This window comes from Manacus vitellinus, unplaced genomic scaffold, assembly GCF_001715985.3.
Source record: "Manacus vitellinus isolate BGI_N305 unplaced genomic scaffold, ASM171598v3 scaffold_37_pilon, whole genome shotgun sequence".
Lineage (NCBI taxonomy): Eukaryota > Metazoa > Chordata > Aves > Passeriformes > Pipridae > Manacus > Manacus vitellinus.
In genome coordinates, this window is record NW_021940517.1 from 6,037,021 (window position 1) to 6,063,666 (window position 26,646).

Below are 26,646 nucleotides of genomic sequence, written 5' to 3' on the forward strand. Positions count from 1 at the left end.
CCCCGGTGCCCCTCGGGGGTGCGGCCCCGCCGCAGGTGAGGCGGGGTTACCGAGGAGCAAGGGATGACATGGAAGCCGGGCGCTGTCGCCTTGAATGACAGACAGGATGGCGGCGGCCACAGCGGAGGGCCAGGTTTTGTCAGTCCCGTAGGCCCCAAAATGTCCCTGCCGGATAGCTGGCAGGGTGGGAGGGAAGTGCGCTGGCTGCCTCGTAACACGTGGCTTGTGTCCCACCTAAGTCGGTGGTAATGAAGGCCAGAGCCAGGCTGATTAGGAAAAGGAAAAGTAAAAAGCATGGAGAAGGAGCAAGTGATGTGGCTGCTGAAAGGAGGAGAACCCGGGAGTTGGGGCCCGTGCTTTGATGAACATGGAAAGCCCCGACAGAAAAAAGGATGATTTGGCAGAGCAGCGCTGGTGAAAGGACAAAGTCCCAACACAGTCACGCTGGCTGTCGGAAGCCACATGGGGACCTGGAATCCTCTGAGGTGATGGTGTAAGCTCCGATTGGATCTGCTTAACCATGGCTTTGCTTGCTTGTGGTATATGTTATGAAAGTGGAGTATATTTTGCAATTTCCTGCAGTATAGCCCAACATGTTGGTCGCTCCTTCAGAGCCTCGTGGTAAGACTGAGCAAGGATTCCTCCTGGGTGAGTTCTCCTGCCCAGCTTCTCAGAGAACAATTTGGAGAACAGACAGCAAGTCTGCTCCCTGCGCTGGGCTGGCGAGACACAGTGCCTGCCATTGGTCTGCACTGCCTGTAAGTTAAGCAAATCCATTCTAAACCCCAAAAAGTGTAAAATACATGAGCCAATATCCAGATCTGGAGGTAGAAAGGTGAAATGAGTCCTCTGGTTGGTAACCCAGAGGCTGCCACAAGCTTTCCCATAACTTTGGATAAGTGATTTTTTCTTTGTCACTGTAGAAAAGGAATACTAATGCTTTTGCTCCTCACAGGCTGTTGTGAAGTTTAAGACTGTAATATGCTTGTGTTATAGTGAGATGGCTTTACCTATGCAATTAAAATGGTTTCGTTCTTATCATCTCTCCTGTAGAACTGGATTTAAAATTACTTGGCATAGCAGTAGGACTTGGAGGAATGTTAGGCACTGAATGTACTATGTGAAAGATGTAGAAGGAGTAAGAAAGTGTGCCAAAGCTACAAGTGCCTGTGGTACGTACATGAAAAATGAGAAGGAAAAACAGGATGAATTATTAGAAAGGCAAAAGCAGTACTGAGAGGACAAGGTCATGAAAGCCCAGTGGATAAAATTTCAAGGTGAATATGACCAACAAGCTCCAAGGCTGAATTAACAACAACAACAACAAAAAAGGTGCTGAATGAACTGGAAAAGCTGGGTACTAAAAACCAAGTTTCATGTTAGCAATTTCTTTGTTCATTATTCTTAAAGGGAGGAAAATGAAGTAGAAAAGGCAGAAGGAAGTGGATTAAAAGCAAGTTTTAAGTCCGGAGCATAAAGTGGGCAGATTTTTATTGTAGGTTTAATGAGAGTTTTTCTTTAACTACAGGTTTATGAGGTATGTCAGAATACTAGGTTTAGGCATTCCTCTAACTTGCTTTAAGCTGAGATTAACTCAGCTGATTTCCTCGGACTTGCAGTATCGTTAAACTGGGCTAAATGAGAAGAGAGTCAAGGCCGTTATTTTCAAAAACTTCAGAAATGCAAACAATGACGTTCTACCAGATAGAAACTGAAGAGTTAAAGACCTTTTGCATTTGTTGTGTACTCTTTCAGCAAACATAATGGACATGAAAGTCACAGACTCAAAACTCAGTCATCCAACTATGAAAACTAGGAAAAGGACCAAGGTAAAAGTATGATGCCTGGCTAAAATCTAATGATAGTTATTAATTTACAGGCTAATTTGGCTTCAAAAGTCTTTTGTTCCTTCCCTCTCTTTTCCACGTCTTGGGATGCAATTAAAGGTCTTAGTTTTTGCATTTGCTAATGTGCTAAGCTACTTCAGGTTGTCTTGACATAATACCGTTTGACAGCATTGTCAAAAGAAATACCAAGTTTAATAAAATCCATCCTTGGGTGTATGAAGCATTTGCCATATTTTATGATTACAGCACTTTGCCAGTGGCACAAAACAATTTAATGGAGGTTGTTTTACAGTGACAAAGCTGTGTCACAAAGAGTGGTGGTGGTAAGGAAGCTCTGGAAGACAATGAGTATTTATATTACAATAGTATCTACAACATGCTAGAAATGTTTTCCAGGCATATAAAGACTATTCATTGCCAAAGGGCTTGTTCCTTAAAAGACAGTGTAAGGACAAAGCACGACACAAAGCAACATGCAGTATACAAAGCAAAATGACCAATATGATGGTTGCCAGAACTGAGGGGGAAGGGACTTCCTCCTCTTTCTTTTCTGCTGGTTGCTCTTCACTTGCTCCCTAACACAGCCTTTCCAAGATAGCTAATTTCTTGTCTGTGTCAGTGAATGTTGGAAAAGAACTTTACTGATGATTAGGTAATGATGAGACATACTGGTTTGCAGAGAATGCAGGTGAAAAGTCTTTAAAATTAAATACCATCGTAATGAGGATATTGTGGGATAAACTTAATGCGAGGTCATAGTTTTTCATCACCACTTAGATATGGATCTGATATGCTTATTAGAAAGGGGGAAAAAAATGTTGGTCAATGAATAACTTCTCTGTTTTTATTAAGTAGTAGTAATAGCTGTGTTTATACCATGCTTTAGGTATCTGGCGTACTGCAGCTGTGAGGTTGTATAAGCAACCGAAAAAGAATCTTTGAAGCCCGTGGAGAAGGGGAATGCAGAATAACAAGATTAGAGAAGATTACAAAATCAGCTTAGAAATAAAGTTTAAATGAGAAATAGTCTCATCTTCAGACATTTTTGCTGTGAACAGGAAAAAGTCCCTGTGATTCCAAGCTAAGTTTTTCACTGCTGCCAGAAGGCCACTTGGAAGCTACTGTATTCCTGAGTACTGTACTCCTGAGGTAGGTGGTAGTGTAAGGTGTCAGTGAGACAGATGCATGTCCACAACAGTGTTATAGTTAAAATTCAGAACTTGGGGGCCTGTATCATTTGCTCTCTTCTACCCAGGCCACTCCACCATGTTCTTCAGCCTGACTGCTGGTATTCAACTTAAACCATTTTTCACTGATCGCAACAGTGCCATTTTTCAAGCTTGCTTTTCATACTAGCAAGTGAACTGTAACAGGTTTGTAGCTTTTCCAAATAAAACGAGACAACTGTTTGTCTGAGTGGGATTCTCTGTTAAACTCACTTCCTTTCTAATGAGGACAAACTGTACAAAATACATCCACAAGGCTATGCAAGTGCTCCTTTGTTAAGTGCAGACTCTTTTCCTGAGGTACTCAAAGGGTTAGTGTGGTTTATTCATCTCCCAGAAACCTCCTCTGTCCCCTGTTTCTGCAAAGAAGGAAAGGAGGGGGGAGGGATGGGTGGTCACCTGTCAGAGGTCATCTGAGAGGTGTGCCTGCTGTCACAGAGGGGCACATGACCTAACACAGGGTCCCCTCAAATCACTTGGCCAGCACACCCTACAGGGTCTCAAGACATTTTCAAGATCCAGGCTTTAGCTTTTTGATAGGCCAAGAACTTGGTATTTTCCTGCCACATTAAGAAGTGGCACCCAGCCCTTGGGACAATGGAGAATTGGGCTCTGAGCCCTGAAAATAGTCTGCAGTACCTTGGAACGCCTATCATCTCACTTAATGTTTGTTAATGCCATTGCAGAGTTTCTCTAAAAGTTTTTGCTGAAATTAAAGTAATAGAATAATTTAGTTGTTTGTCACTGAATATCATAATGATCTAATGTTTAAAAGAGAAAACCTTTCATTATAATCTGAGATTATATGGGTTGGGCTAAATATAAGGAGAAGTATTCTCAATTACTTTATGTAAACTTGTGTTTAATTCTGTGTTTAATATTGCAGGATTCCTCCAGGCTCTTCAGCTAAAATTGTTTTTGCTGTCCCTGAATCTGTCTGAAATTGTATGCATTTTCATATCTGGGAATATAGCCTATTTTTATTACACCAAAAATATGGTTAGGGTTTATCCAGAGAGATTTATACATATTAAAATTTTCATCTACTGTAATAATTTTATTCACATTTAGGGAAAATTAATTATGCTAGTGCAGTACAAAACAATGTCTTTTAAATTTTTTTTTTAGCTGAAAATGCTGCTTCCAAATGTCTGTATCTGTAAAGCTATGAAAATGCAGAATAGCTTAGAAAGTGCTCAAGACTGACTCATTCCGGTTTTGTCTTCATTTTAAACTTTGTACCATGGAAAGTTCAAAAGCTTTTTTTCACATTGTTTGTGAGGTTTCTCCAGAGGGAGTTTTCTGGCTCTGGTTAGAAAAGAACTCCCTGTCTTGCTAAAGATTGACAATTACGTACATTTTTGGCCTCAAACTTAAGCAAGCCAGCAGGCCCTCAGGGTGCTTAAAGTCCAGTTATGAACAGAAAGTTACTTTTAAAGAACATTTTTTAAACCTATTTGAAATTCATGCACTGATACAGTGATAAGAAGTTTGGGGGTGGGGGAGCAGGGAAGAGAGATTCCTGCTTTAGCTGTGTGTAGATCAAATTTATCTGAACTGCTCCAGAAGCTTTTCTTGATTTTGGTGCAGACAAGTCTTGCAGAGTGAGAACAGGGGACTCCAACATAAAGAAAGTCCAATGCTTCATAGGGCCACAATCATAAAAAGACCTTTTCATTCTGCATCTGATATGTGCTTCCTGCCCCTCTGTCATCATGATTCAGCACTGTGACATGCTGAAAGATCATTAAGGTGGAAACAATGCCGAGCAGTCTTAGGATGATGTGGTGCACCGTGATTATTTAGCGTGTACCTGATTTATTGCACATCATATTTTCTCTTTCCTCGTCTTTCGGGTTCCAGGCACGTAGTTCTTACTTCTGCCAGTGCCTGGTCTTGTGTTCAGAAAAGAGAACAGGGATGCCCTGAGGTGTAGGCAAGGGCAGTTTGCCCTGTGCCCCTTGGTTTGGGAAGCTTGAGAGTACCTTAGCTCATACATTGCAATATATCCTGCTATTTAATGTGTTACAGTCTCCACTTGTTTTTTCCTGATTACCTAGAAAAGAGCTCAAGAGAGGAACTGAAGAACTGTTCCTGAAAAAATGAAGATGTATTTGTTAGAAGACTGGACATTTTATCTTTGGTTGAAGACACAGTTTCCTTTTCCTTTCTCCAGATGACTAGCACAATTTCTGCTATCCCTCAATTCTTCTTATTGAGGCAGTTGTACCAGTAGGAGAGAGACACTAAGAAAATGAGATTTTAAACAAGCTTAAAACATTTGCTGCTATGAAAGGAGAGACCTGTCTCAGTAATTTAAGAGAGGAAGGAAAAGGTAATAGTGAGTGAGGTTTTGAGCTGGTAAGACTGACTAGGTGTTATTGCTCAATAACACTTAGTGGCCTGATTTTTTTTTTTTGGTAAGGCAATTTCTTGAGAAGAATGGGGACAGGGCTCATTTTTTGTTTGTTTTCTGAGTGAACAATGGTGTCCTCCCTCTTTTCTTGAACAATGGGGATAAAATAGTATAGCCTGTGCTTTGTTGAAACTATTAAGATAGTACATCTGTCCTGAAGAGCTCGCCTTTTCCAGGGCTGGCTACAGACATGCATATGCACATGAGCATTGTGAGCCTGAACCCTGAAGAACCACTGCAGTCTGAGTGGACTCAGTACAGTTCAGCACCGTGTTCTCTGTCACTCCTCAGTCCTCCTTCTGCCGTTATAGTGCCTGTGTGTTCCCATGCTCCCCTCTGATGCATACCAGGGTGCAATGTCCCACTGCTCTGCTGCCAGTGCCCTCCTCAGTGTCTGCCACATCCCAAGGGCTTTGTGATGCCTATTCTTGTGCTTCCATCCTTCCCAAAGGCACAGGCTTTGTGCTTGAGACTGTGCTCTTCTGTTTGCCTTCCTCCTGTGCCCTGCAATGCTTTCTTCGGTTGCAGTGGCTAGGTTTAAGACACAGTGTTGAGTTGCTGCCCACCAGAAGGGGTGGTTCTGCTCCCTCCAGAGCCATGCTCCTTGGCACCACTCTTATCAAGCCCTTTGGTGAGTCAGTTCGAGAGAATGGTTTTCTGTTGGATTAACAAGTTGGATTGGCTTTCCAAATGGTTTGATGTGGTGCAAGAGAGGGTGTGAACCAGCAGGGCCAGGAGTCAGGGAGGGAAAAGCAGGACCACCCAAGTCAGAATGGTAAACTGATTCAGTCGTGTTATGTAACTTTGCTTGTATTTACTTCATATGATGTAACTTGACCCATTTCTACTTTCTCCCTGATTGAAGAGAAGCTTTTCATTTTGAAACTGCATTGAGAGAATCAGCAGATCCAAAGTACAGGATATTCTGTACCAAGACAGGATAATGGCTAGCATCAGCTGACTCTGCTATCTGAGGATGCAAGGAGAGGTGTTCAAGCTATTGGTGGTGCGAATAGCATGCCGGGGACTCAGATTTTGTAAGTTTTTGTTTGGTTGGTTTTTTTCCAGGTCGTAGTAGTTGAAAGGTTCTGGCTGTTGATTCAAACAGTTCTTGATAATTTAGAACTGAACAAATATGGTATTAAAAATTGTGGTGTTGATGCACACTCATTATGATGATGTTCTGTTTCTTCTTTTTCTTCCTATGCTAACAAGCACAACCCTCTGTGCAAATACTCTTAGACTTATACCAGAGTAAGATATTTCATCACGTTTTCAAGCACATCCCAAGCAACTTATACCGAGGGCAGATATTTACTAAACCAGGAATGCTAGTAGTGGATGTACAGTAATTTATATTCCTGTATTACTATGAAAAATTGTTGTCTTCCCACTGCATGATCTAAACTGACACTATTCATTTTATCTCTTTTAATGGGCATTCAGATGTCACAATGCTGTTAATGAATCCACTGAAACATAATGTTGGAATTGTATGCTGGAGAGCTTTTACAAAGCAGTACCTAAATATTAGGTGCTGGAAAATTACCAGGAGTTTGTGCAAGCACACAGCTGAATTTGTATTATTAACATCTTTGGTTTGTGCTCAGAGTGATAGTATGTGCTACAGGGTTGTAATTAGGGCTGGGTTGTGAGTCTTGCTATCGTGCTGCATCAGTTTGTCACTGTTAGAATTGCTACCCCTGAACTGTTCCCTGTTCACCCAGTTAGCTAATTAGTGACTTAGAGATAAAGTGGCATTTATTGGTACTAGAAGAAATGGCCTTTCATTTTTATGCAGAAGCAAAAAACAGGTCAACAAGCAATTTGCACATTCTTCATCCACACACAGTGCAATGGAAGATGATAATGCTCATCTTGTCAGGAGGTGGATTTCACTTTTTTCCTTACTATTTCATTAGGCTTATATTTTCTCCCTGGAATTGTTCTCTCTTTTTTTGTTGTTTTTTTTTCGGGGTTGTTGTGGTGTTTGTTCATTTGTTTGTTTTGGGGGTTGTGTGTGTATGCTCAGACTGTTGGTAATGGTGGGACCGTGTTTATGAGTTTTCATTAAAAAGCAGATTCCTAAAAAGGATTCCTCAGATTAGAGCTTCCTTACTGTGTGATGGAGTTTAAACTGGAGGGGATAGGCAGACAATAGGCAGAGACTGTCCTCGCCTATTTACCAAATGGTGCAAATGGTTGTTGAATTCGTGTGGGAGACAACACTCCTCCCTTTGTGCAAACATATCCTCCAAGAAAAGCCATGTGCTGTGGGCAAAAGTAGTCAAGGGCTTGCTGCTTTTCTCTTACCAGTGTGAGAGGCCAACCATGGCTAGCTCATATACACACAAAGACTCATGTTTGTGGGTATGTCCACTCTGTGTATCCAGCCTGACTCCTACCTTATTTTAGCTACGGTGACCATTTCTCCACTAGTTTAAGAAATATTCTGTATTTCATTTGTGACATGAGTAAAAGAAATGCTGAATCATATCTGTGGAGCAACACTCAGCAGTGCATTTGCTAGTGGAACCTTATTTTTGATTTTAAAACATCAGCCTCAATCTTCTAAGAAAAACTGCAAGACAAAACTAAAACCACTTCTTCCTCTCTGTTATCTTAAGATAGTCCTGAATTGCAGACCTAGGACAAAAATCAATTGAAAATATGGGTTCATGTTAGAGAATCTGCCCCGAGCTTCTGATTTTGCATTTGTAATCCAGATATGGACAAGACATGTCAGGAAGAAAACTTCCTCAGAGGTGTATAAATGCCAGTGTGTAACATCAAATGCTTGCCTGATGCACTACATACTATACTGCAAAGGTTTATTGCTTGCTAAATGCAAGGTAAAGCTCTGAAGCAAGGTATAACCTCATTTCCCTTTGTAAGCCTTCAAAACAGCTAAATGGGAGCTCTTCCAGAAAACTCTCTGGAAACTTTCATCTGGCCTCAGTGCTCTATAAATAGAGGAGGTCTTCATCCCTGAGGAGGTTTTGCAATGTTGTTCCGCGGGGGAGTGCCGAGCTCCGATGGAGCCAGAGAGTTATGGAGCAGTGTGGTGGGACCAGGAAAGGGAGCAGGATCTCCTTGAATGTGAGGTGAGGTCTGAGGACAGCTTGAGAGGAGAAAAATAAAGATGTAAGGCTCTTCCCAAAAACATGTGCACAGGGAGAAATTCCCTTAGATAGTAGTGTGGAAAATGCAGCCACAGTGACTGTCAGCCGCAAATAACAAAGAAAGATACCTGCCTCAATCCGTCAAGAAACACTCCTGGAGAGGTGATCTTTCACTCTCCACAACAAATGAAGAAATGTTTTCACTGGGATCAGTGAAAACAGCAGTACACGCTGTAAGAATTACTGTTGTTTGCCATGCAGAAATTATTTAGTTGCTCTGATGGACTGTCATGAGTGAGATAATGTGACAGAGTGATCACAGGCATAACTCTGGACTAAGTCCCAAGAGCAAAACACTTGGAATTTTGTTTCTAAAAAATATGTAAATATAGAAGAAAACCAGCTGACTGTTACAGAAACTAGAAGAATCTGTCCTAACACTCTCCATTTTTATTAATGTAGGTCCCTTGATTGTGATGGCAGATTGAAAAGCATTATCTTCCAAAATGTAGCTACTGTGTATTTTCTAAGATTTAGCTACAGTTTAAATGTGGGGGGAAAATGTGTTAGGGTCAAGTTTCATGTATTACTTTCAAAAGAAATAACTTTAAAAAATAGGATGGAAAAATGAAAATTTCACTCTGACTTTTGATACTTTGTTTACCACAGTCTCAGTTACTATACATTTGAAAGAGGAATACTCCACTACTTGTTTGGCTACTTTTGACGTAAAAAAATTGGAAAATATAAAAAAGAGGCTTCATTTTGGCTAAGTAATTTGGAGCCAACAAGACTAATTTGGGAGACAATATTCTGTCTACAGAAGAATGAAAAATGAGAGCAAACCATTTTTCCGCTCACAGACTGCATATTGAACACACTGGTCTACAGATGAGTTATTATTTGACCTCAAAGACCTTTGATAGGCAATTTTAAAATGTTTTTCTTCTTGCCAGCAAATATTCAGAGTTAAGAGAAATCTTTATTTTGTTGATATAGAAATAATATAGAAATAATAATATAGGAACACCAAGCCATTGCTCTACAAGGTTATCATTCCTCTGCCTTCCTGAAAGTGTCATCTAGCTACAATTTCTTTAAAGGTGAGGAAGATGTGTTTTTCGTGCCAAAATAGTACTTACTGCTTTCAGCGTGCTAAGGTTTTATGGTAGTGTTTTAAAATCAGATCTCAGACAGGAAAGGATGAATGATACAATGTGCTAATTATAAGGTAAGTTACAAGGAAAAGAAACCTCACAAAACCAAAACTGATGACAAATCACTTGGTCATGCTTGGCTTCTAAGTAATCGTGACAAAATGTACAAATGGGAGGGGATTTCGAACAGTGTTGTGCATTAGCTCCCAAACTCTTCCCTTTGCTTTTTTATTCTAGTGAGCACAATCATCCTTGCATATCCTAATCTACTTCAACTGAATCGTCTACTGCAATCTCAAAGTCCAGAGTGGAAAGAGTTTTCTTCATGTAAACAAACCTGTTTACACACACATAAGATGAGTGGTCACTGCAACGTTGGTGGAATTCCTCTGAGTCCCTTCACAGACAGCTTAAGGCTGTACTCTTGAAGTGGTGCACACATAGCTGTGTACAGTGGTTTTCAGAATATTTTGTTAATATTTTGCTAAGTACTGGAATATGTTTTTCATAACTTGGTCTGGCTGCACGCTGTGTTGCTGTGAGAGTGACTGAGAAGGAAGGGAGAGGCCAGAACTTGTTTTCAAGTGGTTTATTGACTATTAAACTCTTATAGCCAGATAAAAGCAGCAGCAAATAACCTGATCTATGTGTTACAGCAGTGCACGTCTCACCTTCTTCCCCCTTGCATCGTATTTCCTATCTAGGTCACTGTGCAGTGCAAAGCTGTTGGTTTACCAGATAATGTTTCTACACATTGCTCCAGACACGGTGATGACAGGCACGTTCTCAGGCTGTTTATGCAAATCACTAGTGTCTCGAGCCCCCTCCTGGCATATATTTTACCTTCCTCCTTGCTGATTTGGTACATGGTATGGCTTGCCCAGCCCTATGGATGGCATTTGCTATACTGACATCGAAACAGCTTTGTAGATAAAGCCATCTTGCCATCAGCCTGTCAAACATAAATTCCATCACTACCCTGCAATTGCTGTGTAATTAAATGTTCTCCTGCTAGGCATACTCTGGTTTAACAAGTTTTATGAGTCATGGCAGCAAAGGGAAAGGAGAGTCTCCAAAAACAAGAATGGGCACAAACACCCCCTTGATAATTATCTTATTTAGAGAGAATAAGGTTCTTGCTCATATAGAGAAGTTTACACCAGGTCTCTTCAGATCCCTTGTCAGAGTATCTCACGCTGATGCCCTGTAAGGTACCCAGAGAAAGTGATTTTGCAGTTCTGAATTACATAAAATGTGGTAGGACAGACGCTTGCAAGGAAGTGGTTTGTTTGCGGCATATTGGTTTGAGAGTGCTTGAGAAGGAAGGAATAGGTGAGAACTTGCAAATTCTGTGCTCTCATAAACTCAACCCCAAACCCATCTACATCACAGGACATGTATTACATGTATGAGGAGAGCATTGCCAGGGCCCAGTAGTCAAGATCTGAGTGTTTAAAGCAGCACCAAAACAATTTCTCCCTAGCTGCAAGCAACTAGGGGCATGAAAATTGCTGGTGTGAGGAGGCAGCTTAGCAGCATCGCTCTCTTGTCTGGCTGAGGCAGAGGAGTGCATTCTGTGCATGGCCGGGACCATCTGCAGCCTCTGCTTCCACACCTTGCTGTTCCAGCAGGGAGGGACAGTGTGACTCTGCTTGCCCCCAGGGCAGAGCTACATGCAAGCTTCTCCATGACTCCCAAGTCAGGGAAGAGGCAGTCAAGGAGCATGTGGGAATGAAAAAGTTTTGGTCACATCTGGAGTTCCTCTGACCAGACTTGCCCTCTTGGTGTAGCTTGCACTGAACACAACAGGCCAAAGTCAGCTTCTGGGTGCATGGGACAAATCACCAGAGGTGCATAAGTCAATCTTTAAACTCCAGGTCTGTTGGCTGAAGAGATTACCGCTCACCCAGCACTCAGGCACACTCACCCCCCCGCCAGCTTTCCTTGACCTATTTACTGGCATTGAACTAAATACAGGCAGACCTTGTGTTTCAGCTGCCTGCGTTAGCGTGGATCACTTTGATTCTCGAGATCCAAGGGAGCGCACACAACCAGTTTTGCTTACGAACATGAGAGGGTAGTGGTGGTTACAAGGAGAATGGTAACAGCCAAAGTAAGATTAGACTGGGATACTGACACTTCAACAACAGCTGGAAGAAGACTTGAATCTCCAGCCTGTGTCCATATGGCTGTTTTCAGGCTATGACTGCCTAAGCAGGGCTTCAAGAAGAGCTGTTCCCTTCCTTCCTCTCCCCATGCCACCCCAGGGGGTGCTACAGCTGCCCCAGCAGCGTGCCTGCTCCTCCTGTGGCTGCCCTTGTCCTCTTCCAGGACTGAGCACTGTGTGCTCATGCAGGGGCTGGCCAAACTGTGCTGAGCCAGCTCATGTCCGGTGCTTGCAGCAACACACAGACCAAATGACAGGGCTCTGTGCTGTCCCCCAGATGGGACAAGGATCAGCCTGTGCTCTAACCCCTCTGCTTACCTTGTCCTTCCACCTTAAGGTTTTCATCTATCTGGGTCCTGTTGCAAATGCCAAATTAAACTCTTAATACCCCTGAGCAGGGATGGAGGATTAAATCAGATGAAAGATTAGAGTACCTTAGCAGGATATATGCTTAACTAAGGGTACTGAGTTTACAACTAAGGTCTGAAATGCCACCAAGGAGCTGGCTACACCCCTGCTGGTGCTAAGATTTGCCAGGCAGCTGCCTGTGTGAGCTCCTGGTCCCTGTTCATAGACAGATTGCTGCTCTGTGGGTAGCTTGGCAGCTGCCTGCTCAAGACCAGGACACCAGCCTCCTTTGGTGGGCATCCTAACCCACCGGCAAGAGAAAGTGGTGCATGAAATACTTTGCAAAACCCTGCAAACCCAAGGCACATGTTTGACCTGCAGAAGGCAGAGGGGTTCACACATGGCCTGCTCCTCCAGACACAGACAGCTTCTTGCTTCTCCCATTTTCAGTCCTCCAGGCACTTTTTGAGGTAGCCACCTCAGCACATGCTTGAGGTGCTGGCAGAAGAGAGAGTCCTGTGCAAGCAAGAAACATGGTCTGTATATGAGAAGCATGGAAGTCTGGCATGCAGGACCTTCAGTCTGTACATCCCAGGAAAAATGAAAAAACAGTAAATAAAGCTGTCTGCTTGTTTTGGCTCAGGTGGCTAGAGTTTGAAACTAGGTTGTGTGAATTAGCATAATTTGATTTCCATCACTGTCTTTTATAAGCCGTAAAGTTCATGCTGTATCTCATATGACTTACGATCTTTATAACCTTCATTTTTGATCTCTTTTTAAACTGTGATATATCCATGCTATTTTTAGTTTTGCAGACTATTTTTGGATAATATCTACAGGATATGGTCTTTTATTTAGCTAGTCTCACAACCAAAACTGTGCCAGACTCTCCTTCTCTTATACCTTGATTGCTGCAACATCTTTTCTCTGGCTGTGAGATACATACACATTTACCTTGTGTCTGCATACATATTCACAGGGCTGCTGCAAAACTTGTTATCTTTGCTTGCTCTTTTGTCACCCCTTTCCACTGATCTCCTTGTCTCAGTAGGAGAAGTACTCAACCCAATTTATGCAAGTCCATGCTGATGGTATTACTCTCTACATGCAGTTGGACTTCTTTACATACACACACAGGGGTGGGGTGACTTTGCTGCACCCCAGGTTGCAGCAGGAAGGAGTGCACCCCTCGGGTCTCACTGCAAATGAGCTGCAGGCCATTGAACAGCCAGTGGCTGTTTGTTTCCAGCACTACCTTTCCTGGTGTCCCAAGGCCCTGTTGATGTCTCACCAAGGATATGCACCACCCCTATGATGGGCAGGAAAGTGAGGAGCCCTGGGGAAAGGCAGCTGCAGGGTGTCAGAATAGATTTATTGCCACCCTCAGAGCAAATTCCTCCTATCAGAAGCCTGATTGCTGTGATCTCCAAGTTGCCTCAAGAAACAGGTTTTCAAGGGGAGCCTCTAGGACAAAGAACCTGATTTTCATTAGTATAATCCCTGATGGGCCACTCAAGTAATCTGCAAATTCAGGTACCCCAAAGCCACTTCTTCCCTGGTAGATCCTACAGAGACTCTTCCTCCTTCATCAGCTCTCCTGCTGCTGAGATGTGTGAGTTGTCTCTGGGGCTTATTTTAAGGAACAGTATGGTACTGATCTGCAGTTTTTCTGAGGTGTATGCCATATATGTGGAAATACTGTAAAGCTGCTCTCAACAAGCATAGATTGAGTTTCCCCTAATTTTAAACCATCAAACACAGCTGCTTGTCTTTTCTTTCAAAGCCTTTCAAGCCTATCCCCGTTCTTTCCATGACAAAATACAAGGTGAAATCCCACCTTCAAGGAGATGCCCCATATTGCCCCATACTCAGATTTTATCCCTGAAACTTTGTGCTCTCTATAATGCTGCCTTTCACTTTCGGGAGATGCACCAGGGAACATCTGCTTCCCGAAAGCTCCTTAGACTGTCTGCAGCCATCTGGCAATGGCAAGGCTGCGGGTGTCCAGCTGCCCCTTGGGCTGGCCAGGCAGTGATACTGCAGTGATACTGCATTTCTAAATGGGGATGACATTAAGTGGTATTTGCGTGCTGCTCAATTTCTCTGCATGCTGCAAACAAGATTAACTGAGATTTTAGAAAGGAAAATAGACATATATAGGCTATGAGTTCATGCAGATGTTTATACAGATTGCTTAGGAAATGAGGATCCCAACCCTCATAAAAATAACAAAAGAAAATATTCTAGATTATTTTGGTGAATTCTGGCCTCTTATTGTCACACAGCATTTGCCTTGAAGCTATTCCAGGGCATCAATCTATTTTGTCTTAAGACAAAATTTCTTTTTTCCCCAACCATATTCTAATATTTTTATTATACAAAATGAAAGGGTTTAGACATTTGTGCTAGAAAAGGGTACTGTTATAACAATGCAGAAGTAATCATCTGCACCTATTGTGCAGACAGCATAAAGACATTTTATAATAAAACAGCAATTCCAAATAAAAACAGGAAGAAATTTAGCAGTGTAAGCCACTTCTCTATCATCCAAAGTAGGGATTTTGCCAGTACAAATGAGTTTGCTTACAAAACATCACTGCTCTTACTGCAATTATTATACTAGGAAAACTAGTAGATCCAGACTGCCTACAAAACCATGACTGCAGCAGCCACCAATATCCTGAGGACTTACTACACCAAAGTCAGTCCAGTTGTAACTCTTGAATTCATTGAAAGTTATTCCAAGAATGACTTTGTCCCAGTGGACTGGATTTCCTTTCATAACAGGGTGTAAAATCACATATTCCAGGAAATATGTAAAAAGTAAAATATTTTTTATGGTTGGGGGAGGGACTATGCAGTGACAATGAATCGTTTCTGTATTGCTACAGGAATTCTGCCCCTCCAGTAAGTATACAACCTCCCACCAGGGTGCTGTCCTCCTTATGAGGCTTATGAGATCTTTACAGCTCCAGGTGGCCTCTTTTTCCCTCCTAGATAGTGCAACTAGGCCTCACAGCCAACACAACAGTTAACCAGAACTTTTTTTAGCCTGATAAATATATCTGAGTGAAGGCATTGTGTGGCATGTGTGAATCCACGTGGGGCCAAGGTGTGAGCTGGGCAGCAATGCAGCCCAGGGCTGAGGCAACCGTGTGCTGGGCAGGAGGAGCTCACTCCCTCCCAGCACATAAGTAGTGGAAGCTTACAGCATGTAGGGCACAGCTGTGTAAATCCCTCTGAGCTACATGACTTCCCAGTCCCATGGTTTGGTTTCCATTCAGGGCTCAGGTGGCCTCTTAAGGGGGCATGCCAGGTTACCTGTGAATGGATGGCTTGGGGACATCCTGGGCACCCAGCCCCACACTCAGCCTGGGGTCTTCTCCCTTTGTGAGGCTTATCTGGGCTCTCCTATCTGCTCTCCTATGTTCTCGCTTTTCTAAGCCTGACAGAGAAATAAAAGTACCATTTTCCCTCCATCAGAAGAAACAAAGCTGTTTCTGGGTATTGAGGCAGCAAGACACAGAATGCTAATGTTAGTCAAGTTTGGAGGTCACCATTGGCAAACTAAGCAGCTGGAATGGTGGTGGCTTTGCTAGGTATTTTAGCTACAGCAGTCCTTGGGAAGTTGGAATGGGAGGGTACAAACTACTGCCTTGCTTCCACCTCTGCTATGTTCCACTCCTGCGATGGTTTTAAGACAGCATACCCAACTCTTAGGACAGCATGCCCAACTCTCCATGATATTCTGCCAGCTCCCTGTAACAGTTTGACCATTTCCATGTCCTCTTAAGTGTAAACCAGCCCCACTTCTGGTCTTTTTTCCTTCATGTGGCAAAAGTCAGCTTTGCCAGTTTGGCTGGGGAGAAATGTCTTTGGCTGATCAGACCCAACCAGGTGCCCTAAAGTGCAACATTCCCTGGGTCCATTCTAACAAGTACCACACAAGGGATTGGCATGTTTTGGTACCTTCACTTATGATTAACATTGACCCGTTTTACTTTATATTGCAGCGGCCTAGGAAAGTGCCTACAGTCCGCGACTGGCCTCATCTTAGAGAGCAGTAAAAAATTAAAACTCATTTAATTCAGGCCCTTGCACTTGTCAGTCAGAAGTTTCGCTTGCAGCCGAGTGATGCTCAGACACCATAGGCAATATGGCCAACCTATGCAAGTTCACATGGTTCTAGCTTTGACTCTCATTGCTGTTTCATCCTAGGTTTGCAATGCTGCTCCATTCCCAGGGTGCATGTAGCTCCACAGGATCAATGGCAAGGAGAGCCTGTTTCACAGGCTGGCTTCTGGCAGATGTTTCACATGTGGTCAGTTCAGACCATTACTTGGCACTGAATGTGACTCGGAGTGTGTCCCTCGCTGCACTGGGCAGTGCCTAGGCACGTACATCTGGGCAAAACAGGTGCAAACCACTGCCATTCCTATGAGGAAATGACACTGCTAAAGCACCAGGGGCTGTGTCACTTGAGGTGTTCTAACTCCATGAAGAATCATGCCTTGGGCTTCTTTTCACTCACCTGCTTGGGTGAAGGGGAGTTTTAATGTGTAAGGTTAAAAACTTCAGTGGTTTAGGAGTTGCTTCATATGCAGCTCAGCTGTCACAGCTCAGCAGCAGCTGCCTCCAGGGGAAGTGGAGAATGGAAAGTGAAGCACAGACACCCTAGAGCTGTAGGACTCTACCTGTGTGGCTTTGCTTTTGCCTGCTTTTGTAGAACAGTGCAAGGTTTATGTATTTCGGTATCTGCCGTGTGCACATATTACTGATTTGTTAAAAGCCTGCTGGTTACTCCCCTTCATCTGTTGCACCCAACGACTGCTTATCCTAATTTGGTGTTTGGAAAAATCTTGTCACCCAAATTACATTAGCAGAATGTGAAAGTAAACAAGAAGGAAACAAGGACAACAGCATATATTCCATGCTGGTAGATTACTTGTTCTTTTCCCGTGGAACAACTGTGGATGTTTTTCTTATTTAAAAAAAAAAAAAAAAGGAAAGAAAGAAAAAACCCCAACCAACCCCCAAACCTCTGGATAACTACCAGCTTCAGCTACACCAGCCATACCCAGCTGTATGCACGTAGCTGAGTGATGCCCTTCCAGAGCAGGGCACATTCCAGTGACTTGGCTCTTTGGGATTAACTGTCCCTTTCATCAAGTTGGCTTGGACTACTGTTGCTGTTGATCATGCAATGCAAATCTTCCTGAGAAAGACTCTCAGGCTATTGATTACAAAAGATAGCCATTTTGACAACCATAACATAAAATACAAACCCTCAGTGTTGCGGGCAGTTGTTGCCATAGATAGGAACTGTGTTATTGATCACAGCCAGATATGAAAATAGGCACCCTTTGCACCACATGACGTTGAATATCTAGTGTAGCAAGATGAAAGTTACCACTTATGCCAACTGGGGGAAAGAGCTCTGCCAGAATGGGGGAGGACATAATTTATCTAATATCCTACCTAACGCTAATGGCTGAGAGCAACAAGCAGGAGAATTACGACACTTCTGCTTGTGAAACATCATGCCTGAGAAGCAGAAGGGTGTGGATTTATCCTCACCTCATTTTAGGTGTCTAAATGAAGCATCTAAGTCAGGAGCACAGTTGTGCCAGGCACTTCTTCAGAAAGAGAAGTGGTTAAGATTTTAGGAGGGATAAATTGCTTTCTACAGGCACCTCCCTCTCTCTCGACCACAGAACACCACACAGAGCTACACTCCTCACCTCCTCACTGGCTGCAGAGAGGGAACTGGGTGGCAGAAACACTGCCTGAAGAGAAGATACTGGTACTTGTTTGGGACTGCTCTTAAGGAAGGGAAGGGGGAAATTCTAAGTGATTGGCTCAGGGTTTCTGTTTGGGGGGACAGCTTCAGCCAGCAGCAGTCAGCATGTACAGCAGATCCTGTTATCTCCTGCTCAGAGCTGTGCTCCGGAAGAAGATTGTGCTGGTATAGTCCCCATGAGGTAAGAACCTTCTGTGATGCCAACCCCTAAGCTGCGCTGATTTACACTAGGATGAAAATATCCCCCCGAGGTTTTACACTAGTGAAAGGTCAGCCTGACTGGGACATCAGGATAAACATATAAAGGAGTGAGTGAAATAGCAACTTTTCTCTCTGTGAGCTGGAGCTCTGTTCTAAAGATAGACTCCTGAACTATTTATTGGGACAATTGTCTGTCCCCTCTGCATAGGAGCAGGTTTACCTCCAAATGCTATCACTGTTAGAATAGGTATTGGACAGTTTTGAGGAGCCTTGGGCTCAGGCCAGGATTGCATTGTGCTAACAGAGAATTTAAAACTCAGCCCTGTCCCATATCCTCTGCCTTCCACAAGCTTCTTCGCAGTGTGTTCCCTATTAATGCTGGTTATGAAAACTGGCCATATTCCCTTCCCAAAACCCATAGGACTCCTGGGTGCCAGCAGATTTTACACTCATGTGAGCTGCACCAGTGGACAAGTTCAGTGCACCTCCTTGATGCCAACATGTGCAAAGGAAAAGGCACCTTTAACCTTCCCAGCAGATGCTGCTTTCCTGGGATGCAGGAGACACCTGCAGGTACCCACTCCTTCCTTTCTGACCACAGAAAACCATTGCCAGCATGAAGGGAGAGCAGAGAGGGTGGCTGCAAGAAGTATTTGGAAAAGTTCCAGTTATTGCAAGTACAACTCTGAAGAAAAAATGCGGGTGGTTCTGTAAACCTGGCATGGCTAGCAATGACAAAGTGACAAAGGGCATTTTCCTGTTGGTCAGCCTCGAGCTTGGGAAGGAGGGCCATGTCAAAGCAGTGGAGGTGAAAGTCTGCATCACTATGAACATATGTAGAAAGCCAGTCCCCAAGAGATGATCAATGGTTTGGGAGGTCTGAGATGTTTCAGATGTATTGGCATAATTGACAGAGCTTACAGTCCTATTGGCTGACCCACACTCTCATCTGCTCCTTCCAAGAAGGAGGCTTTGCAGTTCAAAATGCAAAAGAGCACTTTTATGTTGTGTTATGCACCTGACTGTCCACAGTGGTCAACATACTGTTTTTAAAATAAGAGGGTCCAGAAAAGATAATGTTAAAACTTTCAAAATACACATTTTTCCCCCTAGTGAGAAAGGCAGCAGTGCAGAAAGGTATGGATGTGCAGTCATAACACGGATCATCAATAACAGCTTTGTACCTCCCCTTCCTCCTCTCCCTAGGAGCCTGTGTGCACCTTCCTCACTACTGCACTGGCACATGTGTTTTGGACAGACCTAGTGCTTGCTCAGGTAGGTCCCCACAGACACTTGTGCTGCCACAGCCAAGAGCATGGCATGCTGCAGTGCTGGGGCAGGGGCAGAGAGCAATGAAGGGGCAGGGGTAGAAATACTGCACAGGGGCTCAGCAATGTGCCCGCCAAAGAGCCGGCTTGTTTCCTGTTGCCTTGGTGGAGGAAGCACCTGCGCTGGAGAAATGAGCTGTTTAACTGCTGCCCAAGATTAAAATGAAGAATGCCTCTGCAAAACTGGCAGCTGGAGAAATGGAAGAGGATTTTGTATTTTGCACCACTGTGAGAAAAAGGAGCAACCTTCCTTGGGGGCTGGGAGGCAGAGGTTCAAAGATTTGCCTCCCAGTTTGTGTAACTGGTGAGACACCCGCTTGTGTAAGACCAGAGTTCAGGAACGCCTTCCTGGGACACCACCAGAAGCTGCTGTGAGGACAGGAGCATGGTCAGAGATGGGAATTGATCCCTCAGAGCACTCAGCCTCGCCTGGGTCCTTGCAGGCAGCCATGTGGTAAAGGTTCTTTGGAAACTAAATAGATCTCATACCAAAAAGCAGCAACATTTGCTGCTGTCTTCCTCTGTAGGAAGCCTTTTTGGTCATGCCTCTAGCATGACTAGCATGACTAGGAACTTTCCTTTTAATTTCAGGACTTGGTCTGTTAATGGCCAGTTTACAGTCAAATATTTTTGAGTCAGATTGTCCTTCAAGTTTGTCTTTTTCTGTCCTGTCCCCCCATGGTGTTTATGGCAAGAAATCATAAGCTCTCTCATCCTTTGCTTTGCTGAAGTTTTTCCAATGTCTTACAGGACAGGCTGTTTATTCCCTGTAATTTTCCTGGACATGTCTTCAGAGCACCTGTTCCAGTTTGAGTGCTTTCTGAAAATAGATCTAACTGGAATTGTATACAATATTCCAGATGAAGTTTCTCCGGTGCCTTTTTCACAATGCTACTAGCATTTACACCCTTTCTCTATCTGATTTTTACTACACCATTTGACTCTATCTGTATAATTTAATCTCTGAATGATCTCTGTTATATCTATAACTTTTTGCGTACCTGCAACACCCTCCAGCTGTCCATTGTTGACAGATTTCATCGCATATCAGTCATGTTTCACAACAATCCTGGGGTTTTTTAGTATCTAAACTGTCCGTAAAAATATTGAAAATCCTAAGACTAGTCTCTGTGGAACCCCCTCATGCCAGCATTCTTCCCTTAAGGCAGTTCCTCACTGCTTTACAGTTTGCCTACTAATCTCCATCTTCTCGAGTTTGCCTTTTAATCTCCTAATTTGGGGCAAAGAATCAAATGCTTTACTGAAGTCCAATAGGTGAGATGTACCATGTTTCTTCTGCCAAAGCGACTGAGTTAATCACATCTAAAGAACATAATTGCTTGGTTTGGCATGATGTAGTTTTGAAAGACCCATCTTGCATCTTATCCTGTTTCCCAGCTACTCATTACATACAATTTGTAGTTACTCATTCCTCTAAATTTTTTTCTAAAGCTCTTGATACGCAATTGGCAGATAATCTGGTGAGGACATGTTTCATTGACTTTCTGATAAATCGGATGTGGGATTTTTGTGTAACAGATCTAAATAATACTCTATGCCTACTTGTGCTTTCATCAGCTTTTAACGTGGTCCATTTTTAACTCTTAGCTTATCAGTCAGGTGAATGCTTGCTCCTGAAGGTGTAGGCAGATTCACTGACCTTATTCAGGACTTCCTGTAAAGGCTTTATGTGTTTTCATGTATTTTATGCTTTAGTTCTCAGGTTGTGCACTGTGTGAATGCTTTGTGCCTTCAGGCTCTTGGGAGAATGGGTTGTAAAATTTGTAAAGAGTTGTTTGGCTGACTGTAGAATATAAAATTAGTGTTTGAAAGGGGAGAGCAAAACAGACAGGGTAAATGAAGTGTTTCTCCTTGGAGTCACTCAAGTTTTTTGACAGCTGCAGTGTTGCGGGAGCAACTCAATGTCATGGGAACACAGGAATTTGTTTTCATCAGAGTTGCTTTCCCTGCCAAGCTGGCAGCAGCTATAGGTGAAGCCTTAACAGGGAAACACTTTCATACTGCCTGTGCTAGGAGGGGAGTTCTCCACCAGCGACTAAGTGACAGAATAGTCACCTTCATGTGACTTTCACCTTCTGATCCCTTTCCATCTCCTCCCTGCCCTTGTTGTGTTTTGTTTTGTTTTCTTGTCATTTCATATCTACAGTAATGTAGTAACTTCATAGTGATCTTCTCAAGCTCTCTAAATATCTCTTCTTTATTCTCTACTTACCAAGACACTGGATGGCAGTGAACACATGGAAGCATGAGGATTTGCACATTGCAAGGGCAGAACTCACAAGGTGAGAAAAACAAGTATTGTGTAATGCTCAGATTTCCAGCTTAGCAAAGATAAGGCTTCCTTCAATCCTCAAGCTGTTTCCTACAACCATTCTGAGAATCATCCCCACAGCCTGCTCTGAGTTATGGGATATTCTGGAGGAAGTTAACTTCTGTCTTTGATCCTACATCAAGCCTCTGTCATTTATGAGCCCAGCATCTAGTGAGCTCTCTACCAGTAGGTGATCCACTGTGTTTTGTCCACCATGGGGAGGGGAGGGAGATTCCTTGAGGTTAAGCATGTAACTTAACAATCCTAGTGGGACACAGACCAAGATAAGAGCTAGAGGGGATGCTGATGGTCAGCCCAGTGACAGTGTTTGCACTTATGCAAGTGTTGGAGGGTGTGTTCCCCAGACATGTGAGGAAACAGCAAAGAAAATACCTATTTGCAAGGGTGAAGGGGAGGTCAGTGAGGTGAGCACTGCAATTATTTGCCAGTATGGACCCCCTCCCTGTTCTCTCTGTACAGTTTGATCCAGGCACTAACAAGCGGAAAAGATAGCCATGGCCCTGTGGATTTAGAAATACACTGGAACACTCTCTGCTTTTTAAATTCCATTTCAAAATTACCACAAACAGACTAAAATTTCTCTGCCATGGGTATTTATGGGATGCTCAAAGCACAATAATTCATGTCTTGAAGTGTGCTGTCTACTTGTACTGTCGTACATCTAGTCTAATCCACTTCTCACACTGCCAGGTACATAAGGCAGATGTCTGTCATCACCAACCAGTTTTGTCCCAGACCAGTCCCCGTTAAAGTTGCTGACTTGCGATGTTGCTGCTTTAGTCATTGCTGTGTTTCCTCGTGTTCTTCGCTGTCTCTTCTTTCCTCTTCATGTCGAAATAGGGCTTGTTGAAGGACCTGGTTATCTGGCACTCTCAAAACATGGCCAAGGTCAATGTGTTTTCTCCACTGTACTGTTTGTACAGCTGTGGGTAATCACGCAGGCTCTGAAATCTCAGCATTCCTTTGGCTCTCTGACTGCTTTATGATCACTGTCCCCCCGCAGGCATCCGCACTGAAAGCACTTTGATTTCTGGGGAATAGACATATTCTTCCAAGACTTCAACTTGTACAGGTGTATGTGAAATGTATATTTAATAACAGTGGCTCAAGAGCTTACAGGGAAGCTTACTGTTGATGCTGATGACTTCCATATGGGATGTATACTTGTCATGGAAACAAAGAAATTATTCTACCCGTTTTGATATCATATTCTTAGACCAGTGAGTAGAGACATGCATGTTATGTATAGATAGCCTCAAAAGACCCATGCTACAAGCTTATCCTATGTTGTGCATTACCCTTACATAGCCCATGGTAAATTTAGAAACCATTAACAGAGGCATATAGCATTTAAAAGGAATTCGGATTAATGTTTCGGTTTTTACAGTTTTCTAAACAAGTATCGATTCTCTGGGATTTGTTGGAATAAATAGATTTTTCTGGAGGATAGAAAATAAAACCTTCATGCTGACTTTTTAAAGGTGAGGTTATAAATGCATATCAAACCTTTATTAGTTCACTCTCTGGGGCCTTTGCACTGTCACAGAACTATAAAATGGTCAGTCTGTAATGAGCACAGTTTTACTATGATTTCAGTTTTCCAGGTCAGAGCTGATCATAGAGCACAGCAGTCAGGAAGAGCAGGGCCTGAATTTTGAAAACATTTGATCCAGTAACAGACTATGTCCAAGTCACAGCATGGGAAGTTTCATTGAGGAAGTTTTCAGTCCTCAGCATCTTCAAGGTCGTCACCCATGACCCAAAATTACATTATTAGATTAATACTCTTGATGAAGTCATGTCCAGCTCATTTTGAATGGACAAAGGTCTGTAACACTACTGTACTTCATCTTCTTGTCTTCAATTTTTTGTTTTCTTGCAGCTCTGTATAGGGGCTGCATTAAAACCCTCCCGTGAGACCCAGAATAAAAATTCTGGTTTCTGTGCCTGGAGCAACAAAGATTTAACTTTCTGCAGTGTATCAGAAGACTCATAAACCCCCTGAAGCACAGGGGCAGCAGCCTGTTAGTGCAATGACAAGACCTTGTTTCTAGAGCACCCAGGTACACAAAGGCAGAACTAACTCTGTAATAGCATTTAAACAACAAGGTGAAACCTGTCAGTACTGGTCATTGTGACCCTGTGGAGCAGAAGAAACTTGGATGAAAACAGCCCCTAGATGTGGGAAGGTATAAAGCTATGTAGGAAGGTAGGTGGAAGACCACCAACACAATTTGAAGCAAAGGATTCTTCAGTACAAATCTGCAACTGGTATCTCCTGCTCTTGACCCCTCATAATATGGTTAGCTTAACCAATGCCAATTCAAAAGGCAAATGGCCATTCTCTGTGACCAAGTTGGTCATGTATCAGTCCCCTTTCCCTTCCTTCTCAGGCCTAGAAGGCCTCGTGCACCAGATAGAACCCTTCTCCCCATCCGTATAGGCCTCAAGGTTCCTGGGTGCCGGGCTGACTTCTCCCCTCCTTACCAGCCTTGAAGGTCTCAGGCACCCAGCCAGCCAGGTTGTGATAACACCACCACAGGACAGGCAAGTGTAGCAGAACACAGACCACGGTCTATAAAATCAAGAAGTTACAACATCTAAGTGGGACTTGGACCGCAACTGCTGCTGGAAAGCGAAACCCATGATCTCCCAGTGGCCAGGGACACCTCTACTATCATCTGCTTCCTCCAACATTTGAGTGACTCATATTCTTATATATGTTTTTAATCTTTATTATGATTGTCATGGATACTGCAAGCGAAGTTTTAAGACTGACCCATTCTGCAGAGGGTCCAGGTGATTAGGAATGATGCCTCAGAGCTTTTTGGTTTTTTTTTTAACTTTTGTAGATTTTAGAAGTAAATGTGTAGTGAATGTAGTGAATATAGATTTTAATGTAGCTGTATTATATCCCTTACCCTGTAGCATAGTGTTTACACATACCCAACCTTACAATCCCATCTCATATCACTCCCTCTAAATTTCGTTAGCGTGTTTAGTCTTCTTTCAAGGTAGAATTGTAGAAAAACACCCTAAGGCCTGGACCAGAAGATATCACAGAGACACAGCAACCTTCAAGCCCAGAACTCTGGAGGAACTCCAAGGACTGTACGTGCTTTGAAGAAGATGAAGATGAGAAAGAAGGGGTCCCAAACGCCCCCAGTCCCAATTCCCAAAGGGGCATGTCAGGGGGCAGAATGGGGCAGAACCAGGGGTGGACAGATCTGGAATTGGATGGACCTTATTATAATACCATAGAGCCACTGTCTGGGTGAGCACATGGTATGTATTCCTCTAGGCTTACAGACTCATTAAAGGACCTGCTCTCTTTATCATATCTTCTACACTAAATCGGCCTGGAGTCTTTTCCTCTGTGGTCTTTTAAACCAGAAGCTAACCTGTGATACAAACTTCATGCTATGCTGCTCAGAAAATGGTGATATGCTGATTTGGGTTATAAAAATCCTGTTCCGGTAGCAAAATTTTATGCTATGCTGATCATAAAATTCTGTTTAAAAAAATAAAGCTTTAATTGTAACTACAACTTAGTGCCATCATCATTCTACCCAGGATCCCCATAGTGTTGGGTAACAAAACACCTTTTACAGAAAATCTCTTCTGGCCCAGCTGGGAATAAATCACTTAGAAGAAGCCCCATACAAATACCTGGTACTAGGTATTTGTATGTAGCTAGTTACATAAAAATAGATGTAGCCATTTTTTCAGGAAAGGAAGCAGATTTGTTCTGGTGTAAGTATATCAAATAGCTCATTCTCCAGTCTAATAAAAAGCAACAGGTGGCTCTTCAGCTCTGCTTCACCCCTACCTCTGTGGTAGGGGTCTGCTAACTAGAGTGGCCAACTGTCCAACCACAGAGAAAACAGAGTCTGACAAAGTCACAGAAAGTCCCTGAGACCAGCAGTACCAGCAAAGTGTGTGCTCAGGGGGCACTTGTTAATCTCCTTTTTTCCTCTACAATCACCGCAGCCTTCCCACATGCACCAGCCACTAACGTTAGTGCTGCAAAATCCAGAAAGTTTTGCACTGTAGCAAAGCATTGTAGGAGGGATGGGTATTTAGTTTGTTTCTTTATCCTGCAGAACAAGGAGAGCTTCTTGTTGGGGTTTGGAGTCTGTCACTGGGAGTGGTTAATATGAGGTGCGCACGATAGCTTATGCAAAGAAGGTTCCCCTAACCTGTCATTTCTTGTGTGGGTGTGTTTTGCCCTGGAGCAACCTTTAACTGCTTTTTTTAACAGAACTTTTTGGTGGGAATTGTTAGGAAAGTATTTCTCTAACTACCTGAGCCTTGCTGTGTTTTTTTGGCCCTACCTATACCGCAGCATAAAATATTCTGTACATTGGGAATTCTCAAGACTTGATAGTCATCTCAATGGCACCCAATTTAAAGAGAATTATTCCTGATTTACATTGGCATGAATAAGGGTTTTCCATATATAATGTAATATTTTGCCTCTCTCAGATGTAGACACAAAGGCCATTCTCAGACTCTTTCTTACAGAGGGTTAACTGCAGATGAATCAGATTAATTCATTTGCCAACAGCCATTACCTCCAAACTGCAGCATTGGAGAGGACCAAGAGAGTAAAGGAGAATATGCATTTGGCACTGCAGGGGTCCGGGTGGTACTGAGTGTTGTAGGAACTAATTAACCCTGA

At 43.1% G+C, this 26,646-nt stretch overlaps 1 long non-coding RNA gene across 1 annotated transcript; it reads left to right on the forward strand.

The window, feature by feature from the left end:
• Nucleotides 1–17,872: 17,872 nt before the first annotated feature.
• LOC108640557 lies at nt 17,873–25,465 on the forward strand. Its single transcript, XR_001921260.1, has 4 exons — nt 17,873–18,264; nt 19,491–19,559; nt 21,850–21,915; nt 24,456–25,465. It is a non-coding gene; the product is annotated as an uncharacterized LOC108640557 (long non-coding RNA).
• The last annotated feature ends 1,181 nt before the right edge of the window (nt 25,466–26,646 follow it).